The sequence below is a fragment of the Urocitellus parryii genome, chromosome 6 (genome assembly GCF_045843805.1).
Source record: "Urocitellus parryii isolate mUroPar1 chromosome 6, mUroPar1.hap1, whole genome shotgun sequence".
Classification (NCBI taxonomy): domain Eukaryota; kingdom Metazoa; phylum Chordata; class Mammalia; order Rodentia; family Sciuridae; genus Urocitellus; species Urocitellus parryii.
Window position 1 is genome coordinate 125,681,466 of NC_135536.1, and position 18,758 is coordinate 125,700,223.

At 38.6% G+C, this 18,758-nt stretch overlaps 5 pseudogenes; all 5 read right to left on the reverse strand.

Annotated features, from left to right (window-relative positions):
* Positions 1-1,828: 1,828 nt before the first annotated feature.
* Positions 1,829-1,912, reverse strand: LOC144255565 (small nucleolar RNA SNORD116; annotated as a pseudogene).
* Positions 1,913-5,847: 3,935 nt separating this feature from the next.
* Positions 5,848-5,931, reverse strand: LOC144255566 (small nucleolar RNA SNORD116; annotated as a pseudogene).
* A 3,920-nt stretch (positions 5,932-9,851) lies between these two features.
* Positions 9,852-9,935, reverse strand: LOC144255567 (small nucleolar RNA SNORD116; annotated as a pseudogene).
* Positions 9,936-13,861: 3,926 nt separating this feature from the next.
* On the reverse strand, positions 13,862-13,945 carry LOC144255568 (small nucleolar RNA SNORD116; annotated as a pseudogene).
* Positions 13,946-17,874: 3,929 nt separating this feature from the next.
* On the reverse strand, positions 17,875-17,958 carry LOC144255569 (small nucleolar RNA SNORD116; annotated as a pseudogene).
* Between the last annotated feature and the right edge of the window lie 800 nt (positions 17,959-18,758).

An 18,758-nucleotide genomic window follows, 5' to 3' on the forward strand; every position in this document is an offset into this window, starting at 1 on the left:
ACATGAACAGACACTTCTCAGAAGAGGATATAAGATCCAACAACAAATATATGAAAAAATACCCATCTTCTCTAGCAATCAGAGAAATGCATATCAAAACTACTCTAAGAGATCATCTCACTCCAGTCAGAACGGCAGCTATTATGAAGACAAACAACAACACGTGTTGGCAAGGACGTAGGGAAAATGGTACACTCACACATTGCTGGTAGAAGTGCAAAATGGTGCAGCCACTTTGGAAAGCATTATGGAGATTCCGTGGAAATCTGGGAATGGAACACCATTTGACTATCCCTCTTCTCGGACTATACCCAAAGGACTTAAAAACAACAGACTGCAGGGACAGCCACATCAATGTTTATAGCAGCACGATTCCCAAGAGCTAGACCCTGGAAGCAACCTATATGTCCTTCAGGGGATGAATGGATAAAAAAAATGTGGCATAACATAATGGAATAATACTCAGCATTAAACACAGAACAAAGTCATGGCATTTGCAGGTAAACAAAAAGCCTTGGAGTAGATCATGCTATGTGAAGTCAGCCATTGCCCCAAACACAAATGCGGAATGTTTTCTCTGATATAAGGGGGGGGTGACTCATAGTGGGGTAGAGAGGGAGAGCATGGGAGGATTAGTTTGGTTGTAGACAGGGAAGCGGGGTAAGAAGGAAACGGAGGGGAGAGGGGATTAGCAAGGATGGTAGAATGTGATGGTCTTCATGATACAAGTACATGTATGAAAACTTGTATTGGGTGTCAACATACCTTATATACAAACAGAGATATGAGAAATTGTGATATATATATGTGTATTAAGAATTGTAATGCCAAAAAAAGCACATGTATAATGGTATAAATTGCCGTGAACATACTTTATATACAGAGACAGGAAAAATTGTGCTCTATATGTGTAATAAGGAATGTAATGCATTCCACTGTTGTCGTGTATTTGGAAATTATAATAAAATCAATAAAAAGGAAACGTAGCACATTATAAAACAAGGAATACAATCTGACAAAAAAGAATGAAATCCTATTGAGTGTGAAATGAATGGAAGAGATCATATTATTAAGTGAAATAAGACATGCACAGAAAAAATAGTACCATATGCTCTCTTTCATGGGTGGAAACTAAAAGTAGATTGCATAGAAGCTGAGAGTCCAATGGTGTTTACTGGAGGTTTGCGAGAGTACAGGAAGAGGAAGGTATGGAGAATATTGATTAATAGGGACTAAGTTGCAGTTATATAGGCCTAAGAAGTTCTGTTATACACAGTTGGGTGACCGCAGATAATAATGAACTTCACATTTCAAAAATTGAGGAGAAAGGAATTTTGAAATATTTTGCACACAGAAATGATAAATACTTGAGAGGACAGGTATATTTAACCTGATTTAATCCCAATACAAGGTATTCATGTAATAAAATGTGCTAGTACGTACATTTTTTATGTATCCGTTTGAAAATAAACTTAAAAATAACATTGCAATAATTGAAAAAGAAGAAAATGGTCTGAATGTTTCAAATGCAACCACAGCTACTTTCACAGTGTTCATTATGTGTGACCTTGTCCCTAGCATTCCTATACCATTCATATACCTGAGAAGCAGGTATATGAATGCTCTGGTCAAGCACTCAGAGGAGTGCAATGTAACACCACTACGCCAAATTCAAAAAGAGCTCTCTGTAATTTTTTTTTTATCCTAACCTAATATAAGGAAGATAGTTTTCTAATACCTTATTGCTTATGGGTCCCACTGTCTGAACACCTGAATTCCCCCCGCCCCGCCCCTGCCACCCCTGTCTGCCTGGCAGAGTCCCCATGCTGGACCTCAGCTCACAGAAGTGGTTTGGTCACTCATTTTGTTCAGATTCCAACAAGATCCATTTTTTGTAAGTCATCATTGGTCCAGGCACATTGAATAAAATGGACCCTGAGCCTAAGGTATGTGGCAGCTACTGATCACCCAGGCTTTTGTCATTCTGGGACACATGGACCCACACTCTTCAATCATGGAGCCCTGCATCACAGTTAAGGACCATTCCCATGGCTGTCTATCAGAGCTACAGTCCAATGCCATTGGAGTGATATGATTCCATAGGAGGAATGTTAGTATCTTCAGGAAAAGATGCTTACCATGAGCAAATTACCACATCAAACTATGAGCATAGAAGCACTTGAGAATAATTAAGCTGAATTCTTCTCAAACTCTCTTCCATGTCACCTTGCAAGAGGAAGAAATAAACCTTGTCATACAATCTACGCTTGGCCCACGTTGATCTGTGGAAACACAGTAAATATGTTTGTTCCTTAGTACCCATGTGAGTTTGTACAAGGATACCCAGAAGACACCAAAATCTGAGGATGCTCAAGTCCCTTATTGTTTATAATATCCAAATACAAGTAAATGCCGCATAAATTACACCCATTGTGATTATTTGCATTGTTTAGAGAATAATGACAAGACAAAATTCTAGGGTACAAGTTCAGTAGCAATTTTTTCCCCCAAATGTCTGATTGAACCACAGATAAGTATGATAAGTTGTATATGGTTAATTCTATATGTAACAATGGCAAGTTCATGAATCCATTTATCCATCATGGAAAGACGGGGTAGTTTACTATGTCCTCGCACTTACAACATACTGGCATATTATTCTACTAGCATTATTCCCATATGCCAAAGAGAGGAGGTAGGAAATCTCTTGAAAAAAGAGACAGACATATCAGATGTCTCATAAGATTATTAATACCTCCTGTTTGGGTATTAATAAAACCAATTACATTCATGATTACTTGTAACATAAACATGACCAATGAAAATATGTTTTCATTTATTTAGAGCTGTGAGGCTGCAAAACAAACCTAGGGCTTCATGCACACTACAATGGCATTCTATCACTGAGCTAACCCCCAAACTGAACAGGGTACATGTTAAACATTGCGGCTGGAGGTATAGTTCAGTGCCTAGCATGTGTGATGCCCTGAGATCAACTTCCAGAAACACACACACACACACATACACACACACACACACACACACACACACACACACAGAAATTGTCATGTTATCTCAGAAACTGGTGTTTTCATCCATTGAAGATACAGAAGTTGATAAAAAGTGGCCAGCACAGTAGTTCTATGTTGTGGCCGGATTACCAACCTGAGGTTAGGAAGCTTGCTACATAGAAAACCATTGTCTGACAGATGCACATTGGAGATAAAGAAAATAGGTTTTATTGAGGATGCCGGTAATCTGGAAGGAGCCAGACATTTTAATGTCTCCAGATATCACCTTAAAGTCTTTAAGGAAATGGGGAATATTTATATGAGAAACAGATTAGGGACAACATGCAGAAACCAGCATTTCCCAGGACAACGAGTTAAGAAAGCAGCACTGACCATAGGTGATAAGCTTCTAATGACAGTCTTCTCTGGTCTGGAGGGAAAATGCTCCAGGATGCAGAGTAAAGAATATATCCTGGGAATGAGAAACAACAAGAAACCAAGATGGAGTCACTGATGGCAATATCCAGTTTTAGCAGAAATAATTCTGAGAGCTTCTAAGGCACTGGAGAAAAGATAGCATCTTCAACAAATGGTGCTGGGTAAATGGGAAATCCGTGTGCAACAAAATGAAATGGAAACCCTATCTCTCACCATGCACGAAACTTACCTCAAAATGGATCAAGGACCTAGGAGTTAAACCAGAGACTCTGTGTCTAATAGAAGAAAAAGTAGGCCCTAATCTTCAGAATGTGGGATTAGGCCCCTCACTTCCTTAATAAGACAGCTATAGCACAAGAATTAAAAGTAAGTATCAATAAATGGGATTGATTCAAACTAAAAAGTTGTTCTCCTCAAAAGAAACAATCTGAGAGAGCCTACATCCTAGGAGCATTCTAGTGCTCACACATCAGATAGAGCACTGATCTCTAAAGTATATAAAGAACTCAACAAGCTAAGCACCAAAAAAAACCCCAAATAACCCAATCAATAAATGGGCAAAAAAACATGAACAGACACTTCTCAGAAGAGGATATAAGATCCATCACCAAATATATGAAAAAATACTCATCTTCTCTAGCAATCAGAGAAATGCAAATCAAAACTACTCTAAGAGATCATCTCAGTCCAGTCAGAAAGGCAGCTATTATGACGACAAACAACAACACGTGTTGGCAAGGACGTAGGGAAAATGGTACACTCACACATTGCTGGTGGGAGTGCAAAGTGGTGCAGCCCCTTTGGAAAGCAGTATGGACATTCCTTGGAAATCGGGGAATGGAACACCATTTGACTATTCCTCTTCTCGGACTATACCCAAAGGACTTAAAAACAACAGACTGCAGGGACACAGCCACATCAATGTTTATAGCAGCATGATTCCCAATAGCTAGACCGTGGAAGCAACCTATAAGTCCTTCAGAGGATGAATGGATAAAAAAATGTGGCATAACACAATGGAATATTACTCAGCATGAAAAACAGAACAAAGTCATGGCATTTGTAGGGAAACGGATGGCGTTGGAGAAGATCATGCTATGTGAAGTCAGCCAATGCCCCAAACACAAATGCCGAATGTTTTCTCTGATATAGGGGGGGGGGCGGTGACTCATAGTGGGGTAGAGAGGGAGAGCATGGGAGGATTAGTTTGGTTGTAGACAGGGAAGTGGGTAAGAAGGAAAGGGAGGGGAGAGGGGATTAGCAAGGATGGTAGAATGTGATGGTCTTCATGATACAAGTACATGTATGAAAACTTGTATTGGGTGTCAACATACCTTATATACAAACAGAGATATGAGAAATTGATATATATATATATGTGTATTAAGAATTGTTATGCCAAGAAAAGCACATGTATAATGGTATAAATTGCCGTGAACATACTTTATATACAGAGACAGGAAAAATTGTGCTCTATATGTGTAATAAGGAATGTAATGCATTCCACTGTTGTCGTGTATTTGGAAATTATAATAAAATCAATAAAAAGGAAACGTAGCACATTATAAAACAAGGAATACAATCTGACAAAAAAGAATGAAATCTATTGAGTGTGAAATGAATGGAAGAGATCATATTATTAAGTGAAATAAGACATGCACAGAAAAAATAGTACCATATGCTCTCTTTCATGGGTGGAAACTAAAAGTAGATTGCATAGAAGCTGAGAGTCCAATGGTGTTTACTGGAGGTTTGCGAGAGTACAGGAAGAGGAAGGTATGGAGAATATTGATTAATAGGGACTAAGTTGCAGTTATATAGGCCTAAGAAGTTCTGTTATACACAGTTGGGTGACCGCAGATAATAATGAACTTCACATTTCAAAAATTGAGGAGAAAGGAATTTTGAAATATTTTGCACACAGAAATGATAAATATTTGAGAGGACAGGTATATTTAACCTGATTTAATCCCAATACAAGGTATTCATGTAATAAAATGTGCTAGTACGTACATTTTTTATGTATCCGTTTGAAAATAAACTTAAAAATAACATTGCAATAATTGAAAAAGAAGAAAATGGTCTGAATGTTTCAAATGCAACCACAGCTACTTTCACAGTGTTCATTATGTGTGACCTTGTCCCTAGCATTCCTATACCATTCATATACCTGAGAAGCAGGTATATGAATGCTCTGGTCAAGCACTCAGAGGAGTGCAATGTAACACCACTACGCCAAATTCAAAAAGAGCTCTCTGTAATTTTTTTTTTATCCTAACCTAATATAAGGAAGATAGTTTTCTAATACCTTATTGCTTATGGGTCCCACTGTCTGAACACCTGAATTCCCCCCGCCCCGCCCCTGCCACCCCTGTCTGCCTGGCAGAGTCCCCATGCTGGACCTCAGCTCACAGAAGTGGTTTGGTCACTCATTTTGTTCAGATTCCAACAAGATCCATTTTTTGTAAGTCATCATTGGTCCAGGCACATTGAATAAAATGGACCCTGAGCCTAAGGTATGTGGCAGCTACTGATCATTCTGGGACACATGGACCCACACTCTTCAATCATGGAGCCCTGCATCACAGTTAAGGACCATTCCCATGGCTGTCTATCAGAGCTACAGTCCAATGCCATTGGAGTGATATGATTCCATAGGAGGAATGTTAGTATCTTCAGGAAAAGATGCTTACCATGAGCAAATTACCACATCAAACTATGAGCATAGAAGCACTTGAGAATAATTAAGCTGAATTCTTCTCAAACTCTCTTCCATGTCACCTTGCAAGAGGAAGAAATAAACCTTGTCATACAATCTACGCTTGGCCCACGTTGATCTGTGGAAACACAGTAAATATGTTTGTTCCTTAGTACCCATGTGAGTTTGTACAAGGATACCCAGAAGACACCAAAATCTGAGGATGCTCAAGTCCCTTATTGTTTATAATATCCAAATACAAGTAAATGCCGCATAAATTACACCCATTGTGATTATTTGCATTGTTTAGAGAATAATGACAAGACAAAATTCTAGGGTACAAGTTCAGTAGCAATTTTTTCCCCCAAATGTCTGATTGAACCACAGATAAGTATGATAAGTTGTATATGGTTAATTCTATATGTAACAATGGCAAGTTCAAGAATCCATTTATCCATCATGGAAAGACGGGGTAGTTTACTATGTCCTCGCACTTACAACATACTGGCATATTATTCTACTAGCATTATTCCCATATGCCAAAGAGAGAAGGTAGGAAATCTCTTGAAAAAAGAGACAGACATATCAGATGTCTCATAAGATTATTAATACCTCCTGTTTGGGTATTAATAAAACCAATTACATTCATGATTACTTGTAACATAAACATGACCAATGAAAATATGTTTTCATTTATTTAGAGCTGTGAGGCTGCAAAACAAACCTAGGGCTTCATGCACACTACAATGGCATTCTATCACTGAGCTAACCCCCAAACTGAACAGGGTACATGTTAAACATTGTGGCTGGAGGTATAGTTCAGTGCCTAGCATGTGTGATGCCCTGAGTTCAACTTCCAGAAACACACACACACACACATACACACACACACACACACACACACACACAGAAATTGTCATGTTATCTCAGTAACTGGTGTTTTCATCCATTGAAGATACAGAAGTTGATAAAAAGTGGCTAGCTCCGTAGTTCTATGTTGTGGCCGGATTACCAACCTGAGGTTAGGAAGCTTGCTACATAGAAAACCATTGTCTGACAGATGCACATTGGAGATAAAGAAAATAGGTTTTATTGAGGATGCCGGTAATCTGGAAGGAGCCAGACATTTTAATGTCTCCAGATATCACTTTAAAGTCTTTAAGGAAATGGGGAATATTTATATGAGAAACAGATTAGGGACAACATGCAGAAACCAGCATTTCCCAGGACCACGAGTTAAGAAAGCAGCACTGACCAGAGGAGATAAACTTCTAATGACAGTCTTCTCTGGTCTGGAGGGAAAATGCTCCAGGATGCAGAGTAAAGAATATATCCTGGGAATGAGAAACAACAAGAAACCAAGATGGAGTCACTGATGTCAATATCCAGTTTTAGCAGAAATAATTCTGAGAGCTTCTAAGGCACTGGAGAAAAGATAGCATCTTCAACAAATGGTGCTGGGTAAATGGGAAATCCGTATGCAACAAAATGAAATGGAAACCCTATCTCTCACCATGCACGAAACTTACCTCAAAATGGATCAAGGACCTAGGAGTTAAACCAGAGACTCTGTGTCTAATAGAAGAAAAAGTAGGCCCTAATCTTCAGAATGTGGGATTAGGCCCCTCACTTCCTTAATAAGACAGCTATAGCACAAGAATTAAAAGTAAGTATCAATAAATGGGATTGATTCAAACTAAAAAGTTGTTCTCCTCAAAAGAAACAATCTGAGAGAGCGTACATCCTAGGAGCATTCTAGTGCTCACACATCAGATAGAGCACTGATCTCTAAAGTATATAAAGAACTCAACAAGCTAAGCACCAAAAAAAAAAAAAACCAAATAACCCAATCAATAAATGGGCAAAAAACATGAACAGACACTTCTCAGAAGAGGATATAAGATCCATCACCAAATATATGAAAAAATACTCATCTTCTCTAGCAATCAGAGAAATGCAAATCAAAACTACTCTAAGAGATCATCTCAGTCCAGTCAGAAAGGCAGCTATTATGACGACAAACAACAACACGTGTTGGCAAGGACGTAGGGAAAATGGTACACTCACACATTGCTGGTGGGAGTGCAAAGTGGTGCAGCCCCTTTGGAAAGCAGTATGGACATTCCTTGGAAATCGGGGAATGGAACACCATTTGACTATTCCTCTTCTCGGACTATACCCAAAGGACTTAAAAACAACAGACTGCAGGGACACAGCCACATCAATGTTTATAGCAGCATGATTCCCAATAGCTAGACCGTGGAAGCAACCTATAAGTCCTTCAGAGGATGAATGGATAAAAAAATGTGGCATAACACAATGGAATATTACTCAGCATGAAAAACAGAACAAAGTCATGGCATTTGTAGGGAAACGGATGGCGTTGGAGAAGATCATGCTATGTGAAGTCAGCCAATGCCCCAAACACAAATGCCGAATGTTTTCTCTGATATAGGGGGGGGGGGGCGGTGACTCATAGTGGGGTAGAGAGGGAGAGCATGGGAGGATTAGTTTGGTTGTAGACAGGGAAGTGGGTAAGAAGGAAAGGGAGGGGAGAGGGGATTAGCAAGGATGGTAGAATGTGATGGTCTTCATGATACAAGTACATGTATGAAAACTTGTATTGGGTGTCAACATACCTTATATACAAACAGAGATACGAGAAATTGATATATATATATATGTGTATTAAGAATTGTTATGCCAAGAAAAGCACATGTATAATGGTATAAATTGCCGTGAACATACTTTATATACAGAGACAGGAAAAATTGTGCTCTATATGTGTAATAAGGAATGTAATGCATTCCACTGTTGTCGTGTATTTGGAAATTATAATAAAATCAATAAAAAGGAAACGTAGCACATTATAAAACAAGGAATACAATCTGACAAAAAAGAATGAAATCCTATTGAGTGTGAAATGAATGGAAGAGATCATATTATTAAGTGAAATAAGACATGCACAGAAAAAATAGTACCATATGCTCTCTTTCATGGGTGGAAACTAAAAGTAGATTGCATAGAAGCTGAGAGTCCAATGGTGTTTACTGGAGGTTTGCGAGAGTACAGGAAGAGGAAGGTATGGAGAATATTGATTAATAGGGACTAAGTTGCAGTTATATAGGCCTAAGAAGTTCTGTTATACACAGTTGGGTGACCGCAGATAATAATGAACTTCACATTTCAAAAATTGAGGAGAAAGGAATTTTGAAATATTTTGCACACAGAAATGATAAATACTTGAGAGGACAGGTATATTTAACCTGATTTAATCCCAATACAAGGTATTCATGTAATAAAATGTGCTAGTACGTACATTTTTTATGTATCCGTTTGAAAATAAACTTAAAAATAACATTGCAATACTTTGAAAAAGAAGAAAATGGTCTGAATGTTTCAAATGCAACCACAGCTACTTTCACAGTGTTCATTATGTGTGACCTTGTCCCTAGCATTCCTATACCATTCATATACCTGAGAAGCAGGTATATGAATGCTCTGGTCAAGCACTCAGAGGAGTGCAATGTAACACCACTACGCCAAATTCAAAAAGAGCTCTCTGTAATTTTTTTTTATCCTAACCTAATATAAGGAAGATAGTTTTCTAATACCTTATTGCTTATGGGTCCCACTGTCTGAACACCTGAATTCCCCCCGCCCCGCCCCTGCCACCCCTGTCTGCCTGGCAGAGTCCCCATGCTGGACCTCAGCTCACAGAAGTGGTTTGGTCACTCATTTTGTTCAGATTCCAACAAGATCCATTTTTTGTAAGTCATCATTGGTCCAGGCACATTGAATAAAATGGACCCTGAGCCTAAGGTATGTGGCAGCTACTGATCATTCTGGGACACATGGACCCACACTCTTCAATCATGGAGCCCTGCATCACAGTTAAGGACCATTCCCATGGCTGTCTATCAGAGCTACAGTCCAATGCCATTGGAGTGATATGATTCCATAGGAGGAATGGTAGTATCTTCAGGAAAAGATGCTTACCATGAGCAAATTACCACATCAAACTATGAGCATAGAAGCACTTGAGAATAATTAAGCTGAATTCTTCTCAAACTCTCTTCCATGTCACCTTGCAAGAGGAAGAAATAAACCTTGTCATACAATCTACGCTTGGCCCACGTTGATCTGTGGAAACACAGTAAATATGTTTGTTCCTTAGTACCCATGTGAGTTTGTACAAGGATACCCAGAAGACACCAAAATCTGAGGATGCTCAAGTCCCTTATTGTTTATAATATCCAAATACAAGTAAATGCCGCATAAATTACACCCATTGTGATTATTTGCATTGTTTAGAGAATAATGACAAGAGAAAATTCTAGGGTACAAGTTCAGTAGCAATTTTTTCCCCCAAATGTCTGATTGAACCACAGATAAGTATGATAAGTTGTATATGGTTAATTCTATATGTAACAATGGCAAGTTCAAGAATCCATTTATCCATCATGGAAAGACGGGGTAGTTTACTATGTCCTCGCACTTACAACATACTGGCATATTATTCTACTAGCATTATTCCCATATGCCAAAGAGAGAAGGTAGGAAATCTCTTGAAAAAAGAGACAGACATATCAGATGTCTCATAAGATTATTAATACCTCCTGTTTGGGTATTAATAAAACCAATTACATTCATGATTACTTGTAACATAAACATGACCAATGAAAATATGTTTTCATTTATTTAGAGCTGTGAGGCTGCAAAACAAACCTAGGGCTTCATGCACACTACAATGGCATTCTATCACTGAGCTAACCCCCAAACTGAACAGGGTACATGTTAAACATTGCGGCTGGAGGTATAGTTCAGTGCCTAGCATGTGTGATGCCCTGAGTTCAACTTCCAGAAACACACACACACACACATACACACACACACACACACACACACACACACACAGAAATTGTCCTGTTATCTCAGAAACTGGTGTTTTCATCCTTTGAAGATACAGAAGTTGATAAAAAGTGGCTAGCTCAGTAGTTCTATGTTGTGGCCGGATTACCAACCTGAGGTTAGGAAGCTTGCTACATAGAAAACCATTGTCTGACAGATGCACATTGGAGATAAAGAAAATAGGTTTTATTGAGGATGCCGGTAATCTGGAAGGAGCCAGACATTTTAATGTCTCCAGATATCACCTTAAAGTCTTTAAGGAAATGGGGAATATTTATATGAGAAACAGATTAGGGACAACATGCAGAAACCAGCATTTCCCAGGACCACGAGTTAAGAAAGCAGCACTGACCAGAGGAGATAAACTTCTAATGACAGTCTTCTCTGGTCTGGAGGGAAAATGCTCCAGGATGCAGAGTAAAGAATATATCCTGGGAATGAGAAACAACAAGAAACCAAGATGGAGTCACTGATGGCAATATCCAGTTTTAGCAGAAATAATTCTGAGAGCTTCTAAGGCACTTGAGAAAAGATAGCATCTTCAACAAATGGTGCTGGGTAAATGGGAAATCCGTATGCAACAAAATGAAATGGAAACCTTATCTCTCACCATGCACGAAACTTACCTCAAAATGGATCAAGGACCTAGGAGTTAAACCAGAGACTCTGTGTCTAATAGAAGAAAAAGTAGGCCCTAATCTTCAGAATGTGGGATTAGGCCCCTCACTTCCTTAATAAGACAGCTATAGCACAAGAATTAAAAGTAAGTATCAATAAATGGGATTGATTCAAACTAAAAAGTTGTTCTCCTCAAAAGAAACAATCTGAGAGAGCCTACATCCTAGGAGCATTCTAGTGCTCACACATCAGATAGAGCACTGATCTCTAAAGTATATAAAGAACTCAACAAGCTAAGCACCAAAAAAAAAAAAAAAAAAAAAAAACAAATAACCCAATCAATAAATGGGCAAAAAACATGAACAGACACTTCTCAGAAGAGGATATAAGATCCATCACCAAATATATGAAAAAATACTCATCTTCTCTAGCAATCAGAGAAATGCAAATCAAAACTACTCTAAGAGATCATCTCAGTCCAGTCAGAAAGGCAGCTATTATGACGACAAACAACAACACGTGTTGGCAAGGACGTAGGGAAAATGGTACACTCACACATTGCTGGTGGGAGTGCAAAGTGGTGCAGCCCCTTTGGAAAGCAGTATGGACATTCCTTGGAAATCGGGGAATGGAACACCATTTGACTATTCCTCTTCTCGGACTATACCCAAAGGACTTAAAAACAACAGACTGCAGGGACACAGCCACATCAATGTTTATAGCAGCATGATTCCCAATAGCTAGACCGTGGAAGCAACCTATAAGTCCTTCAGAGGATGAATGGATAAAAAAATGTGGCATAACACAATGGAATATTACTCAGCATGAAAAACAGAACAAAGTCATGGCATTTGTAGGGAAACGGATGGCGTTGGAGAAGATCATGCTATGTGAAGTCAGCCAATGCCCCAAACACAAATGCCGAATGTTTTCTCTGATATAGGGGGGGGGTGACTCATAGTGGGGTAGAGAGGGAGAGCATGGGAGGATTAGTTTGGTTGTAGACAGGGAAGTGGGTAAGAAGGAAAGGGAGGGGAGAGGGGATTAGCAAGGATGGTAGAATGTGATGGTCTTCATGATACAAGTACATGTATGAAAACTTGTATTGGGTGTCAACATACCTTATATACAAACAGAGATACGAGAAATTGATATATATATATGTGTATTAGGAATTGTTATGCCAAGAAAAGCACATGTATAATGGTATAAATTGCCGTGAACATACTTTATATACAGAGACAGGAAAAATTGTGCTCTATATGTGTAATAAGGAATGTAATGCATTCCACTGTTGTCGTGTATTTGGAAATTATAATAAAATCAATAAAAAGGAAACGTAGCACATTATAAAACAAGGAATACAATCTGACAAAAAAGAATGAAATCCTATTGAGTGTGAAATGAATGGAAGAGATCATATTATTAAGTGAAATAAGACATGCACAGAAAAAATAGTACCATATGCTCTCTTTCATGGGTGGAAACTAAAAGTAGATTGCATAGAAGCTGAGAGTCCAATGGTGTTTACTGGAGGTTTGCGAGAGTACAGGAAGAGGAAGGTATGGAGAATATTGATTAATAGGGACTAAGTTGCAGTTATATAGGCCTAAGAAGTTCTGTTATACACAGTTGGGTGACCGCAGATAATAATGAACTTCACATTTCAAAAATTGAGGAGAAAGGAATTTTGAAATATTTTGCACACAGAAATGATAAATACTTGAGAGGACAGGTATATTTAACCTGATTTAATCCCAATACAAGGTATTCATGTAATAAAATGTGCTAGTACGTACATTTTTTATGTATCCGTTTGAAAATAAACTTAAAAATAACATTGCAATACTTTGAAAAAGAAGAAAATGGTCTGAATGTTTCAAATGCAACCACAGCTACTTTCACAGTGTTCATTATGTGTGACCTTGTCCCTAGCATTCCTATACCATTCATATACCTGAGAAGCAGGTATATGAATGCTCTGGTCAAGCACTCAGAGGAGTGCAATGTAACACCACTACGCCAAATTCAAAAAGAGCTCTCTGTAATTTTTTTTTTATCCTAACCTAATATAAGGAAGATAGTTTTCTAATACCTTATTGCTTATGGGTCCCACTGTCTGAACACCTGAATTCCCCCCGCCCCGCCCCTGCCACCCCTGTCTGCCTGGCAGAGTCCCCATGCTGGACCTCAGCTCACAGAAGTGGTTTGGTCACTCATTTTGTTCAGATTCCAACAAGATCCATTTTTTGTAAGTCATCATTGGTCCAGGCACATTGAATAAAATGGACCCTGAGCCTAAGGTATGTGGCAGCTACTGATCATTCTGGGACACATGGACCCACACTCTTCAATCATGGAGCCCTGCATCACAGTTAAGGACCATTCCCATGGCTGTCTATCAGAGCTACAGTCCAATGCCATTGGAGTGATATGATTCCATAGGAGGAATGTTAGTATCTTCAGGAAAAGATGCTTACCATGAGCAAATTACCACATCAAACTATGAGCATAGAAGCACTTGAGAATAATTAAGCTGAATTCTTCTCAAACTCTCTTCCATGTCACCTTGCAAGAGGAAGAAATAAACCTTGTCATACAATCTACGCTTGGCCCACGTTGATCTGTGGAAACACAGTAAATATGTTTGTTCCTTAGTACCCATGTGAGTTTGTACAAGGATACCCAGAAGACACCAAAATCTGAGGATGCTCAAGTCCCTTATTGTTTATAATATCCAAATACAAGTAAATGCCGCATAAATTACACCCATTGTGATTATTTGCATTGTTTAGAGAATAATGACAAGAGAAAATTCTAGGGTACAAGTTCAGTAGCAATTTTTTCCCCCAAATGTCTGATTGAACCACAGATAAGTATGATAAGTTGTATATGGTTAATTCTATATGTAACAATGGCAAGTTCAAGAATCCATTTATCCATCATGGAAAGACGGGGTAGTTTACTATGTCCTCGCACTTACAACATACTGGCATATTATTCTACTAGCATTATTCCCATATGCCAAAGAGAGAAGGTAGGAAATCTCTTGAAAAAAGAGACAGACATATCAGATGTCTCATAAGATTATTAATACCTCCTGTTTGGGTATTAATAAAACCAATTACATTCATGATTACTTGTAACATAAACATGACCAATGAAAATATGTTTTCATTTATTTAGAGCTGTGAGGCTGCAAAACAAACCTAGGGCTTCATGCACACTACAATGGCATTCTATCACTGAGCTAACCCCCAAACTGAACAGGGTACATGTTAAACATTGCGGCTGGAGGTATAGTTCAGTGCCTAGCATGTGTGATGCCCTGAGTTCAACTTCCAGAAACACACACACACACACATACACACACACACACACACACACACACACACACACAGAAATTGTCCTGTTATCTCAGAAACTGGTGTTTTCATCCTTTGAAGATACAGAAGTTGATAAAAAGTGGCTAGCTCAGTAGTTCTATGTTGTGGCCGGATTACCAACCTGAGGTTAGGAAGCTTGCTACATAGAAAACCATTGTCTGACAGATGCACATTGGAGATAAAGAAAATAGGTTTTATTGAGGATGCCGGTAATCTGGAAGGAGCCAGACATTTTAATGTCTCCAGATATCACCTTAAAGTCTTTAAGGAAATGGGGAATATTTATATGAGAAACAGATTAGGGACAACATGCAGAAACCAGCATTTCCCAGGACCACGAGTTAAGAAAGCAGCACTGACCAGAGGAGATAAACTTCTAATGACAGTCTTCTCTGGTCTGGAGGGAAAATGCTCCAGGATGCAGAGTAAAGAATATATCCTGGGAATGAGAAACAACAAGAAACCAAGATGGAGTCACTGATGGCAATATCCAGTTTTAGCAGAAATAATTCTGAGAGCTTCTAAGGCACTTGAGAAAAGATAGCATCTTCAACAAATGGTGCTGGGTAAATGGGAAATCCGTATGCAACAAAATGAAATGGAAACCTTATCTCTCACCATGCACGAAACTTACCTCAAAATGGATCAAGGACCTAGGAGTTAAACCAGAGACTCTGTGTCTAATAGAAGAAAAAGTAGGCCCTAATCTTCAGAATGTGGGATTAGGCCCCTCACTTCCTTAATAAGACAGCTATAGCACAAGAATTAAAAGTAAGTATCAATAAATGGGATTGATTCAAACTAAAAAGTTGTTCTCCTCAAAAGAAACAATCTGAGAGAGCCTACATCCTAGGAGCATTCTAGTGCTCACACATCAGATAGAGCACTGATCTCTAAAGTATATAAAGAACTCAACAAGCTAAGCACCAAAAAAAAAAAAAAAAAAAAAAAAACAAATAACCCAATCAATAAATGGGCAAAAAACATGAACAGACACTTCTCAGAAGAGGATATAAGATCCATCACCAAATATATGAAAAAATACTCATCTTCTCTAGCAATCAGAGAAATGCAAATCAAAACTACTCTAAGAGATCATCTCAGTCCAGTCAGAAAGGCAGCTATTATGACGACAAACAACAACACGTGTTGGCAAGGACGTAGGGAAAATGGTACACTCACACATTGCTGGTGGGAGTGCAAAGTGGTGCAGCCCCTTTGGAAAGCAGTATGGACATTCCTTGGAAATCGGGGAATGGAACACCATTTGACTATTCCTCTTCTCGGACTATACCCAAAGGACTTAAAAACAACAGACTGCAGGGACACAGCCACATCAATGTTTATAGCAGCATGATTCCCAATAGCTAGACCGTGGAAGCAACCTATAAGTCCTTCAGAGGATGAATGGATAAAAAAATGTGGCATAACACAATGGAATATTACTCAGCATGAAAAACAGAACAAAGTCATGGCATTTGTAGGGAAACGGATGGCGTTGGAGAAGATCATGCTATGTGAAGTCAGCCAATGCCCCAAACACAAATGCCGAATGTTTTCTCTGATATAGGGGGGGGGTGACTCATAGTGGGGTAGAGAGGGAGAGCATGGGAGGATTAGTTTGGTTGTAGACAGGGAAGTGGGTAAGAAGGAAAGGGAGGGGAGAGGGGATTAGCAAGGATGGTAGAATGTGATGGTCTTCATGATACAAGTACATGTATGAAAACTTGTATTGGGTGTCAACATACCTTATATACAAACAGAGATACGAGAAATTGATATATATATATGTGTATTAGGAATTGTTATGCCAAGAAAAGCACATGTATAATGGTATAAATTGCCGTGAACATACTTTATATACAGAGACAGGAAAAATTGTGCTCTATATGTGTAATAAGGAATGTAATGCATTCCACTGTTGTCGTGTATTTGGAAATTATAATAAAATCAATAAAAAGGAAACGTAGCACATTATAAAACAAGGAATACAATCTGACAAAAAAGAATGAAATCCTATTGAGTGTGAAATGAATGGAAGAGATCATATTATTAAGTGAAATAAGACATGCACAGAAAAAATAGTACCATATGCTCTCTTTCATGGGTGGAAACTAAAAGTAGATTGCATAGAAGCTGAGAGTCCAATGGTGTTTACTGGAGGTTTGCGAGAGTACAGGAAGAGGAAGGTATGGAGAATATTGATTAATAGGGACTAAGTTGCAGTTATATAGGCCTAAGAAGTTCTGTTATACACAGTTGGGTGACCGCAGATAATAATGAACTTCACATTTCAAAAATTGAGGAGAAAGGAATTTTGAAATATTTTGCACACAGAAATGATAAATACTTGAGAGGACAGGTATATTTAACCTGATTTAATCCCAATACAAGGTATTCATGTAATAAAATGTGCTAGTACGTACATTTTTTATGTATCCGTTTGAAAATAAACTTAAAAATAACATTGCAATACTTTGAAAAAGAAGAAAATGGTCTGAATGTTTCAAATGCAACCACAGCTACTTTCACAGTGTTCATTATGTGTGACCTTGTCCCTAGCATTCCTATACCATTCATATACCTGAGAAGCAGGTATATGAATGCTCTGGTCAAGCACTCAGAGGAGTGCAATGTAACACCACTACGCCAAATTCAAAAAGAGCTCTCTGTAATTTTTTTTTTATCCTAACCTAATATAAGGAAGATAGTTTTCTAATACCTTATTGCTTATGGGTCCCACTGTCTGAACACCTGAATTCCCCCCGCCCCGCCCCTGCCACCCCTGTCTGCCTGGCAGAGTCCCCATGCTGGACCTCAGCTCACAGAAGTGGTTTGGTCACTCATTTTGTTCAGATTCCAACAAGATCCATTTTTTGTAAGTCATCATTGGTCCAGGCACATTGAATAAAATGGACCCTGAGCCTAAGGTATGTGGCAGCTACTGATCATTCTGGGACACATGGACCCACACTCTTCAATCATGGAGCCCTGCATCACAGTTAAGGACCATTCCCATGGCTGTCTATCAGAGCTACAGTCCAATGCCATTGGAGTGATATGATTCCATAGGAGGAATGTTAGTATCTTCAGGAAAAGATGCTTACCATGAGCAAATTACCACATCAAACTATGAGCATAGAAGCACTTGAGAATAATTAAGCTGAATTCTTCTCAAACTCTCTTCCATGTCACCTTGCAAGAGGAAGAAATAAACCTTGTCATACAATCTACGCTTGGCCCACGTTGATCTGTGGAAACACAGTAAATATGTTTGTTCCTTAGTACCCATGTGAGTTTGTACAAGGATACCCAGAAGACACCAAAATCTGAGGATGCTCAAGTCCCTTATTGTTTATAATATCCAAATACAAGTAAATGCCGCATAAATTACACCCATTGTGATTATTTGCATTGTTTAGAGAATAATGACAAGAGAAAATTCTAGGGTACAAGTTCAGTAGCAATTTTTTCCCCCAAATGTCTGATTGAACCACAGATAAGTATGATAAGTTGTATATGGTTAATTCTATATGTAACAATGGCAAGTTCAAGAATCCATTTATCCATCATGGAAAGACGGGGTAGTTTACTATGTCCTCGCACTTACAACATACTGGCATATTATTCTACTAGCATTATTCCCATATGCCAAAGAGAGAAGGTAGGAAATCTCTTGAAAAAAGAGACAGACAT